Source organism: Eschrichtius robustus, chromosome 18 (genome assembly GCF_028021215.1).
Source record: "Eschrichtius robustus isolate mEscRob2 chromosome 18, mEscRob2.pri, whole genome shotgun sequence".
NCBI lineage: Eukaryota > Metazoa > Chordata > Mammalia > Artiodactyla > Eschrichtiidae > Eschrichtius > Eschrichtius robustus.
In genome coordinates this window covers 69,349,819-69,362,748 of record NC_090841.1, presented here as the reverse complement: position 1 = coordinate 69,362,748, position 12,930 = coordinate 69,349,819, and the positions used below count along the sequence as shown (strand labels likewise).

General features: G+C 40.6%; 1 non-coding gene across 1 annotated transcript; it reads right to left on the bottom strand.

The window, feature by feature from the left end:
- Window positions 1–2,617: 2,617 nt before the first annotated feature.
- TRNAE-CUC (transfer RNA glutamic acid (anticodon CUC)) lies at window positions 2,618–2,690 on the bottom strand. Its single transcript has one exon. It is a non-coding gene; the product is annotated as a tRNA-Glu (tRNA).
- Window positions 2,691–12,930: the final 10,240 nt, after the last annotated feature.

Genomic DNA, 12,930 nt, shown 5'->3' with positions numbered 1-12,930 from the left:
AATATATTTTGGGTGTGTAGGGGGTGGAAAACTTGCTTTTTTGCTGTGCAGGTGTCCATATTGAAAGGAGCTGCACCTGAGGATACATACCCAGGGAGCCTCATTTGGACCTGACACAGGTGATTAGATCTTAGACTTTGAGCGTGACGCCATTCTTGAATGAGACACGTGGGGTTCCTGGGCTGGGGGTGAGCATATTTTGCATGCGAGAGGAAAATAAATAATTGTGGTCAGATGGAAGATGATGGCAGCTTGAAAAAAAAAGTGAGCATAATATTTTACTGGCTATCTCATCAAAAAGTGGAGTTTATTGTTCTTCTCTTGAATGTGGACTGGCCTTCTGACTTGCTTTGACCTATGGAATGCAGCAGAAGTGATGTCGTATGGCTTTCTAGCCCAGGACTTGGGAAGTTTACAGCTTTAGCTCTCGTCCTTGGGAATGCTGCCTTATGTGAAAAGCACAAGTTGGCCTGCTGAAGATGTGTAACTCAGCCAAGACATAAATATGGATGTTTTATCCCATTGACCCTAGTTGAGCTGCCAGATAACTGCAGCCACAGTAGTGACCCCAGCAGAAAAGGTGATTGGTTTAGCCAACCAAATTGCTGATCTACAGAATCATGCATTACAACAGCAAAATAGCTGTTTTAAAGCCTCTACATTGGGACTTCGCGGGTGGCGCAGTGGTTAAGAATCCACCTCCAATGCAGAGAACACAGGTTCAAGCCCTGGTCTGGGAAGATCACACATGCTACAGAGTAATTAAGTCCATGTGCCACAACTACTGAAACCTGCATGCCTACAGCCCATGCTCCACAACAAGAGAAGCCACCACAGTGAGAACCCCGCGCACCGCAACAAAGAGTAGCCCCCACTTGCCGCAACTAAAGAAAGCCCGCGCGCAGCAAAGAAGACACAATGTAGCCAAAAAAAAGAAAAAAGAAAAAGAAAAAAGATAAAATAGAGGATCTCAGATTAAAATAGGGATTTTTGAGAGGGAGAAATTAGTATTTTTCTGCAAAATCTAGAACTTTCCAGTTTATACATCCCAGTGTCTTCAGGGGAGAACTTGGTTTTACCTTGTCAAATATTCTCTCTGCAACAGCTCTGATCACGTTTCAATAACCTCGTTTCTCTGTTATATATAAATCCTGTTTTTAATCTTGATTATATGATTAGCAGCCTTTGTACATGTTGATGTTACAGGACAGGGAAATGTCACGTTCTAGGACTTGCAGGAGTCCTTAGGATGGACTGCCAAGTGAGGGTTCTTGACTTCACACAGGAAACAATTCAAGAGCGAGCCAGAGTAAAGGGAAAGCAGGTATATTGAGAGAGATACACGTTCCATAGACAGAATGCGACCATCTCAGATAGTGAGAGTAGACCCAGGGCGTGGGGTAGTTGGTTTTTATGGACTGAGTAATTTCACAGGCTACCAAATGGGAGGAATATCCTTGCTATTTCAGGGAAGGGTGGGGATTTCCCAGGAATTGGGTCACTGCCCGCTTTTTGGCAGTCAGCAAGCAGCAGAACCAGACTTAGAACCTGTGACTTCAAATCCAATAGCCTTCTCTCAGTCCTACAACTATAATGTCCATTAGGTTGCTTTCTTGTGCCCCGTTAATTATGTTAAATTCAAAATCTTCAGTCTGTTATTAAAGCTTCTCCATAATCTGGGTTAACCCGTACCTTCCAGCCTCATCTCCTAAAGCTACCCTAGTGGAGAGTATGGTTGGCTCTCCCAAATCTATTCCTCTCCATTGAGTAGCAGCAGTGCATCCTGGGAGATTATCCTTCCTTCAGGGTGTGCTTGATTGTTATAAGAATAATTGAATCCTCTGACTAGAAATTGGTTCATAAACATGTGAGTATGATCCAACTCTGGCCAAGAGATGCTGAGTGTTGCTAGAGACTTCTAGGGAAGTTCTCTGTTCTTAAGAGAGCAACAGGAAGCTCTTCACTCTCTCTTGTTGGATGGGAATAAGGAGGTACATGGCTCCAGTGCCTGTGGGCAGCCTTTTTTCTTTCTTTCCTTTTTTTTTTTTTTTTTTTACCAAATGAGAAGACAGCAATTCATAGCACCTGCAGATAAGGGGGATAAAGCAAGAGCAGAGCAGAGCAGAGCAGAGAAATGGGTCTGGAATCTCCAGTTAAAAGAACCAACAAAATTCCTTATCATCTCAACCATTTTTCGGTTGGATTTCTATTGCTTGCAGCGCTAAGCATCTAAGAGATACAACTACCCAGATGCTTGGCTTACCCAGAATGCAGCAGCAAAACTATTGCAGTCACTATTTTTGTTTGTTTTGGAAATTTAAAATTATTTTTATTGTGGTATAATTTATACACAGATCTTAAGTGTTCAGTTGGATGAGTTTTGACAATTGAAACTGTGTACCCAAACCCAAAACAAAATACAGGACATTTCTCTCACCCTAGTTAAGTTCCCTCACATCCCTCTCTAGTCAATCCCCCAACCCCATCCCAGGCAACTGCTTTCTTTCTTTTTTTTTTTAATTTATTATTTTTGGCCGCTCCAGGTCTTAGTTGTGGCAGGCGGACTTCTTAGTTGCGGCATGCGAACTCTTAGTTGTGGCATGCATGCAGGATCTAGTTCCCCAACCAGGGATCGAACCTGGGCCCCCTGCATTGAGAGTGCAGAGTCTTACCCACTGGACCACCAGGGAAGTCCCCCCAGGCCACTACTTTCTGATTTCCAGCAACATGGATTTATTTGGCTTGCTTCTGAGCTGCTCATAAATGAAATCACACAGTATGAATTTTTTTGTTTGGCTTCTTTAGCTCGGTATAATATTTTTTGAGATCCATCCATGTGGTTGTGTGATCAGTAGTTCACTCCTTTTAATTGCTGAGTAGTATTCCATCATATGGGTGTACTACAATTCATTTTTCCATCTTCTATTGATGGACATTTGGGTAGTTTCCAGTTTTAGACTATTAAGAATAAGGCTCTCTACTGGGAAAATCTGTAGGAATGGAAATACTGGGCATTATACCCATTTTCAATTTCCACACAGAAAAACTTTGAATTCTAGACTATCGAGGTAGGAAACAAGTGGTACAACTACTTAGCTTAGAAACTTCACAAGATTATCCTGATCTCATCTTGTTTTGTTTTGTTTTTAAAGAAAAATTAATCATTATCAAAATATCAGAGGACATAATTAATATGTACCTAATTTGTACTCCAGGCACCTTACATCATATGTTATTGCCTAATGTTGTTTTTTACTAGCTATTTGATCTCAGATAAATTCCTTAACCTCCCAGATCCTCAGCTTCCTCATATGTAACATAAGGATTAAAAATAGCACTTACTTCATAGGGTTTTTGTGAGAATTAAATGAGGTAAGGTATATAAAGTACATATCACATTGCCTGACACACAAAGGTGCTCAGAAATAGTAACTATTATCATTATCATGATGTAGCATCTTACAATAACCCAACGAATTGAGAATTCATACCCCACTTTCAGAGGCAATATGCAATTTGTCCTAGTTATAGAACCAGGATTGGGATTCAAATTTCCATCTACATTGGCACCAGAGGCCAAGCTTCTTCCGCCACACTATTACAACAAGTTATGCTATTTTCATGGTGTATCTTATTTAACCTTTACGGCGATCTGGTTAGATGATTTATGCCAACATGGAAAGAAAAAGAAGGAAATAATATAATGAATTAGGAAAAAAAAAGTTTGAAACAAAGTCTCAGAGAAACATGGAGTAAAATTTGGTTTGCTGTGTTATTTTTCCCAAATAGTGAACCAGAGATACCCAGAGTACTTTTCAAGCTTTCTAGGGCTCCATGGGAGAACTTTGCAAGTAAAGACAGGATTTAGGAGGGTGTGTGTATGTGTGTGTTTTGTTTGTTTATACTTCCCTAAACATTTAACCATATATTCCACTTGTTTTTCTCTTACTTTTTCTCTTTCTTTAGTGCAATTGGTCCCCCCATTGTAATCATGGCAGGATTACAGATGGCATGTTCAAAGGGGCTTATGGGAAATTTTAATAAAAGGATTATTTATAAATGTGTGGGCAGTTAAAAACCAACAAGGCGTACTGAACATCTGTGAGGATAGAAAGAGTAGGAAGCCATTATGGCCCCTACACCAGGAAGGCAAGGGAATGGTGTGGTTACTACAATAGGGAGAATATTGCTCTGCCTGTAGGAAAGCACTGAGCAACAGCCGTTGGGGTCTTTGGTGGAGGGACTCAAGACACACATGATGACCTGGGAGGGTGGAAAGCAGGGAACTAAACACCCTGACCTCGCTGGGTCTATCCCTGATTTGTGCAGGGGATGGAGGAGGTGGGAGAGCGAACATGGTGGCTGTGTTTATTCAGGTATTTGTGAAAGAGGTGGGGGCAGTAGAGACACATTCTGAATGTGACTGTTGCAGTTAGACATTTTTCTCCACATCTGGACTCGAGCAGTTTTAGTAACTTGCCCAAGGTCCTAGAGCAAGTAAGTGAGGAAGAGTTGAGGGTTTATGTAGCTCGCTGGTTATTAATCCTGGCTGAATGTTAGTATCACCTGGGGAAGGGCTTAAAAATGACTGAAGTCGGGGGTTTCCCTTGTGGCAGTGGTTAAGAGTCTGCCTGCCAATGCAGGGGACATGGGTTTGAGCCCTGGTCCGGGAAGATCCCACATGCCGCAGAGCAACAAAGCCCATGCGCCACAACTACTGAGCCTGTGAGCCACAACTACTGAGCCTGCGTGCCACAACTACTGAAGACCGCGTGCCTAGAGCCTGTGCTCCGCAACAAGAGAAGCCACTGCAAGGAGAAGCCCGCGCACCACAAAGAAGAGTAGCCCCTGCTCGCCACAACTAGAGAAAGCCAGCGCACAGCAATGAAGACCCAACACAGCCAAAAATAAAAATAAATTAAAAATAAATAAGTTTATTTAAAAAAAAAAAGTACTGAAGTCAGAGCCCCATCCTTTGAGATTCCGATATAATTCATCTGGCTGGGGGCCCAGGCAGCGTATTAAAATCTCCCCCAGGTGATTCTAATATGCAGCCGGGGTTGGAAAACCATGGTCTGGCTGAGCTCCAATATGTGTGCTGTTTTCACTGTAATGTGAGCTGCTCTGGGCGCAGAGCTAGTGACAAAGAAATCACTGACCTGAGGGAACCCACAGTCTAATGCTAAGCAAACCATGACAACAAAGGGATGTGAGATGCTGGATGCAGTTTGGAGGAGTGAGGGGAGACTCCTCAGAGATCAAGCTTGAGCAGAGCTGTTGGTAGGTTTTCCCACGTGCTGGTCATTGCTCCAAGCACTTAATAGTATTAGCTAATTTAATTCTTATCACCACCCTGTGAGTAGGTGCTATTATTAATTAATTATTTTAACCAACAACCATTATTCATTAAATGAACATAATTTAGATCTCATTACCTCCATTCTACACTTGAGGACGTTAAGACACAGGAGAGATTAAGTGTCTTGCTGAAGGTCACATAGAGGTATAAGTGGGCTTGAACCCAAGCAGGTTGGCCTGAGATCCCACCTGCATTAATACTATACGAATTAGCAAAAGTGACACTGGGGGTCAGAGAGAGAAGAGAGCAGACAGAAGGTAGAGCAAGTGGTATTCCAGGCAGAATCTTTGCTGGTTGGAGCTCGGTGGGGAGTTGGGGGGGCGGGGGGGGGGGGCGGGGGTTGGGGGCAGAAGGGGAGGCAGGTACCCCACACCACTTTCCAGGGATGAGGCTGCATCGTGATTTTTATTCTCAGGGCAGTAAACAGCCATGAGAGCGTGACTTGGTCAGATTGGCATTTTAGAGCCGGAGAAAGGATGGGACTCTAGCCCAGCAGGAAATGGAGGTAGGCGGGGGCCGTGGGGAACGCGGAAGGAGAAACAGGTTTGGGTTTGGCTTCAGGAAGCGGGAAAGGTTGAAACAATACCGAAGCAGAAATGCGGTAGAATTAGTTCTCAACTGCACGAGTGGGTGAGGCATTCCACAAGTTATTTATGTTTATAATAAAGCACTGAAGTTTGCTAACGATTTCCTCAAGTTAGAATGCAATCTAGCATCTTCCACGATAGCCTCATAACTGTGATACCCTTCCTTGTTTGGGGGAGACAAGTATGGGATGATGGGCAAAGCCCTGAGTTGCAGTCCGAAAATGGAAGAAGGCAAAGGTAGATACGAACACGTTAAAAATCTGCAAAATATATGTCATCTTTTTTGTTTTTTTAATGTTGAAAAAATTTTAAATTTTTATGTCATCTTATTAAAAAATGAGGTTTCTTTATGCATGTGTTTCAAGATTTAAATCTGTGTGATTTATCACCTTTGGTCTGGAAAGTCTGGAAAAATAAGTCAAGACATTTTAAAAACAAAGTTCATTTTTGGGGTGTAATCTGATCAGTCGTGTTTATTTTTCCTTAGTCTCAAAAGGTATGAGAAACAAAAACTTTCTCCCTCACCAGGAAAGGAATGGAGAGGCGGGAGATGAGGAGGTGGAGGTTTGGTGGCAGCTCAGGGCCTTTAGAAACACATAGCAGGGTTCTTTCCTGGAGGAAAGTACCTGCTGGTACTTTTTTTTTTTTTAGTTGAAGTATAGTTGATTTACAATGTTGTGTTATGTTCAGGTATACAGCAAAGTGATTCAGTTTAATATATATTCCATATATATATGGAAAAGATACATATTCTTTCTTTTTTTTTTTTTTAAGATACATATTCTTTTTCAGATTCTTTTCCATTATAGATTATTACAAGATATTGAATATAGTTCCCTGTGCTATACAGTAGGTCCTTGCCTGCTGGTACATTTTATTAAAAAAATTTTTTTCAATATATTTTTTCAATTTTATCTTTTTACTGAAGTATTTTTGATTTACAATGTTGTGTTAGTTACAGGTATACAGCAAAAGTGATTCAGTTTTTTATATATAGATATATATAATCTCTCTATCTATCTAAATATCTATCTATATATCTATTCTTTTTCAGATTCTTTTCCCTTATAGGTACTACAAAATATTGAGTATAGTTCTCTATGCTATCGTAGATCCTTGTTGGTTATTTATTTTATATATAGTAGTGTGTATATATTAATCCCAAGCTCCTAATTTATCCACCCCCTCCCCCCTGCACTGCTGGTACATTTTACCATGGGCATCATTGAGGATGGCCAAGGCTGGCAGCAGTGATGTGTGCTGGGGAAGATTCTGCACTCCACCGGTGGGCAACAGAGGTACCCCTGCATCTGCCTGATATCAAAGAGGACCTGGGCAACATCCCAGAGGGAGCCCCAGCACCTCTTTCCTGGTTTCTGGCACCAGGAGTCTTATGTAATTCAGTGGAATATGGAGAGATCCTCTCCTGACCAGGGTCACCAGCCTCATGAGGGGGTGGGCCCAGTGGGGGCTCTAAGGAATTTACCTGATTTAGAAAAAGAGAGAAATGTCAAGTTTCTCATACTCAAGTGTTGAGGAGAAAAGTCTCACTTGCCACGGAGAAGGGAAAGCTTTTTTTTTTTTTTTTTTTTTTTTTTTTTTGTGCTGAGCCTGGAGGCAAAGGCTTAAGGGTGGGAGTGATAGAGGTCAATTTCCTCTTGGAGGTCAGGCCCAGAGGTTGAAATCTTAGCATAAAGAAATTTAAGGTCTGGAGGAGTGAAGATGGCGGAGTAGAAAGACATGCACTCACTCCCTCTTGCAAGAGCACCAGAATCACAACTAACTGCTGAACAATCATCAACAGAAAGACACTGGAACTCACCAAAAAAGATACCCCACACCCAAAGACAACGGAGAAGCCACAGTGAGACGGTAGGAGGGGCACAATCACAATAAAATCAAATCCCATAACTGCTGGGTGGGTGACTCACAAACTGGAGAACACTTATACCACCGAAGTCCACCCACTGGAGTGAAGGTTCTGAGCCCCACGTCAGGCTTCCCAACCTGGGGGTCTGGCAATGGGAGGAGGAATTCCTAAAGAATCAGACTTTGAAGGCTAGCAGGATTTGATTGCAGGACTTCGACAGGACTGAGGGAAACAGAGACTCCACTCTTGGAGGGCACACACAGGGTAGTGTGTGCATTGGGACCCAGTGGAGGAGCAGCGACCCCATGGGAGACTGAACCAGACCTACCTGCTAGTGTTGGAGGGTCTCCTGCAGAGGCAGGGGGCGGCTGTGGCTCACCGTGGGGACAAGGACATTGGCAGCAGAAGTTCTGAGAAGTACTCCTTGGCGTGAGCCCTCCCAGAGTCCTCCATTAGTCCCACCAAAGAGCCGGGTAGGCTCCAGTGTTGGGTGACCTCAGGCCAAACAACCAACAGGGAGGGAACCCAGCCCCACCCATCAGCAGACAAGTGGATTAAAAGTTTTACTGAGCTCTGCCCACCAGAGCAACATCCAGCTCTACCCACCACCAGTCCATCCCATCAGGAAGCTTGCACAAGACTCTTAGATAGCCTCATCCACCAGAGTGCACACAGCAGAAGCAAGAAGAACTACAATTCTGCAGCCTCTGGAAGGAGAACCACATCCACAGGAAGATAGACAAGATGAAAAGGCAGAGGACTTTGTACCAGATGAAGGAACAAGATAAAACCCCAGAAAAACAACTAAATGAAGTGGAGATAGGCAACCTTCCAGAAAAAGAATTCAGAATAATGATAGTGAAGATGATCCAGGACCTCAGAAAAAGAATGGAGGCAAAGATCGAGAAGATGCAAGAAATGTTTAACAAACACCTAGAAGAATTAAAGAACAAACAAACAGAGATGAACAATACAATAACTGAAATGAAAAATACTCTTGTAGGAATCAATAGCAGAATAACTGAGGCAGAAGAACGGATAAGTGACCTGGAAGACAGAATGGTGGAATTCACTGCCACAGAAAAGAATAAAGAAAAAAGAATGAACAGAAATGAAGACAGCCTAAGAGACCTCAGGGACAACATTAAACACAACAGTATTCGCATTACAGGGGTCCCAGAAGGAGAAGAGAGAGAGAAAGGACCCCAAAAAATATTTGAAGAGATTATAGTTGAAAACTTCCCTAACATGGGAAAGGAAATAGCCACCCAAGTCCAGGAAGTGCAGAGAGTCCCAGGCAGGATAAACCCAAGGAGAAACACGCCGAGACACATAGTAATCAAATTGACAAAAATTAAAGACAAAGAAAAATTACTGAAAGCAACAAGGGAAAAGCGACAAATAACATACAAGGAAACTCCCATAAGGTTAACAGCTGATATCTCAGCAGAAACTCTACAAGCCAGAAGGCAGTGGCATGATATATTTTAAATGATGAAAGGGAAGAACCTACAACCAAGATTACTCTACCCGGCAAGGATCTCATTCAGATTTGATGGAGAAATCAAAAGCTTTACAGACAAGCAAAAGCTAAGAGAATTCAGTACCACCAAACCAGCTCTACAACAAATGCTAAAGGAACTTCTCTAAGTGGGAAACACAAGAGAAGAAAAGAACCTACAAAAACAAACCCATAACAATTAAGAAAATGGTAATAGGAACACACATATTGATAATACCTTAAATGTGAATGGATTAAATGTGCCAACCAAAAGACACAGGCTCACTGAATGGATACAAAAACAAGACCCATATATATGCTGTCTACAAGAGACCCACTTCAGACCTAGGGACACATACAGACAGAAAGTGACGGGATGGAAAAAGATATTCCATGCAAATGGAAATCAAAAGAAAGCTGGAGTAGCAATACTCATATCAGATAAAATAGACTTTAAAATAAAGGATGTTACAAGAGGCAAGGAAGGACACTACATAATGATCAAGGGATCAATCCAAGAAGAAGATATAACAATTATAGATATATATGCACCCAACATAGGAGCAATTCAATACATAAGGCAACTGCTAACAGCTATAAAAGAGGAAATCGACAGGAACACAATAATAGTGGGGGGACTTTAGCACCTCACTTACACCAATGGACAGATCATCCAGACAGAAAATTAATAAGGAAACACAGCTTTAAATGACACAATAGACCAGATAGATTTAACTGATATTTATAGGACATTCCATCCAAAAACAGCAGATTACACTTTCTTCTCAAGTGTGCATGGAACATTCTCCAGGATTCATCACATCTTGGGTCACAAATCAAGCCTCAGTAAATTTAAGAAAACTGAAATCATATCAAGCATCTTTTCTGACCACAACGCTATGAGATTAGAAATCATTTACAGGGAAAAAAACGTAAAAAGACACAAACACATAGAGGATAAACAATACGTTACTAAATAACCAAGAGATCACTGAAGAAATCAAAGAGGAAAACAAAAAATACCTAGAGACAGATTACAACAAAAACACAATGATCCAAAACCTATGGGATGCAGTAAAAGTAGTTCTAAGAGAGAATTTTATAGCAATACAAGCCTACCTCAAGAAACAAGAAAAACCTCAAATAAACAATTTAACCTTACACCTAAAGGAACTAGAGAAAGAAGAATAAAAAAAACCCAAAGTTAGTAGAAGGAAAGAAATCATAAAGATCAGAGCAGAAATAAGTGAAATAGAAACAAAGAAGATAATAGCAAAGATCAATAAAACTAAAAGCTGGTTCTTTGAGAAGATAAACAAAATTGATAAACCATTAGCCAGACTCATGAAAAAAAAGAGGGAGAGGACTCAAATCAAGAAAATTAGAAATGAAAAAGGAGAAGTTACAACGGCCACCGCAGAAATCCAAACCATCCTAAGAGACTACTACAAACGACTCTGTGACAATAAAATGGACATCCTGGAAGAAATGGACAAATTGTTAGAAAGGTATAACCTTCCAGGATTGAACCAGGAAGAAATAGAAAATATGAACAGACCAATCACAAGTAATGCAACTGCAACTGTGATTTAAAATCTTCCAACAAAGAAAAGCCCAGGACCAGATGGCTTCACAGGTGAATTCTATCAAACATTTAGAGAAGAACTAACACCCGTCCTACTCAAACTCTTGCAAAAAATTGCAGAGGAAGGAACACCCCCAAACTCATTCTATGAGGCCACCATCACCCTGATTCCAAAACCAGACAAAGATACTACAAAAAAAGAGAACTACAGACCAATATCAGTGATGAATATAGATGCAAAAATCCTCAACAAAATACTAGCAAACAGACTCCAACAACACATTCAAAGGATCATACACCATGATCAAGTGGGATTTATCCCAGGAATATAAGGATTCTTCAATATATGCAAATCAATCAATGTGATACACCATATTAACAAACTGAAGAATAAAAACCATATGATCATCTCAATAGATGCAGAAAAAGCTTTTGACAATATTCAACACCCATATATGATAAAAACTCTCCAGAAAGTGGACATAGTGGGAAGCTACCTCAACATAATAAAGGCCATATACGACAAACCCACAACAAACGTCATTCTCAATGGTGAAAAACCGAAAGCATTTCCTCTAAGATCAGGAACAAGACAAGGATGTCCACTCTCGCCACTGTTATTCAACATAGTTTTAGAAGTCCTAGCCACGGCAATCAGAGAAGAAAAAGAAATAAAAGGAATACAAATTGGAAAAGAAGTAAAACTATCACTGTTTGCAGATGACATGATACTATACATAGAGAATCCTAAAGTTGCCACCAGAAAACTATTAGAGCTAACCAATGAATTTGGTAAAGTTGCAGGGTACAAAATTAATGCACAGAAATCTCTTGCATTCCTATACACTAACAACGACAGATCAGAAAGAGAAATTAAGGAAACATTCATCAATTAAGGAAACATTCACCATTGCAACAGAAAGAATAAAATACCTAGGAATAAACCTACCCATGGAGACAAAAGACCTGTATGCAGAAAACTACAAGACACTGATGAAAGAAATTAAAGATGATACAACAGATGGAGAGATATATCATGTTCTTGGATTGGAAGAATCAATATTGTGAAAATGACTATACTACCCAAAGCAATCTACAGATTCAATACAATCCCTATCAAATTACCAATGGCATGTTTTACAGAACTAGAACAAAAAATCTTAAAATTTGTATGGAGACACAAAAGACCCCGAATAGCCAAAGCAGTCTTGAGGGATAAAAACAGAGCTGGAGGAATCAGACTCCCTGACTTCAGACAATACTACAAAGCTACAGAAATCAAGACAATATGGTACTAGCACAAAAACAGAAATACAGATCAATGGAACAGGATAGAAAGCCCAGAGATAAAACCATGCACCTATGGTCAACTAATCTATGACAAAGGAGGCAAGGATATACAATGGAGAAAAGACAGCCTCTTCAATAAGTGGTGCTGGGAAAAGTGGACAGCTACATGTAAAAGAAAGAAATTAGAACACTCCCTAACACCATACACAAAAATAAACTCAAAATGGATTAGAGACCTAAATGTAAGACTGGACACTATAAAACTCTTAGAGGAAAACATAGGAGGAACACTCTTTAACATAAATCACAGCAAGATCTTTTTTGATCCACCTCTTAGAGTAATGGAAATAAAACCAAACATAAACATATGGGACCTAATGAAACTTAAAAGTTTTTGCACAGCAAAGGAAACTACAAACAAGACGAAAAGACAACCTTCAGAATGGGAGAGAATATTTGCAAACGAATCAACGGACAAAGGATTAATCTCCAAAATATATAAAAAGCTCATGCAGCTCAATATTAAATGAACAAACAACCCAATCCAAAAACGGGCAGAAGACCTAAACAGACATTTCATCAAAGAAGTCACACAGATAGCCAAGAAGCACATGAAAAGCTGCTCAACATCACTGATTACTAGAGAAATGCAAATCAAAACTACAATGAGGTATCACCTCGCACCAGTCAGAATGGCCATCATCAAAAAATCTACAAACAATAAATGCTGGAGAGGGT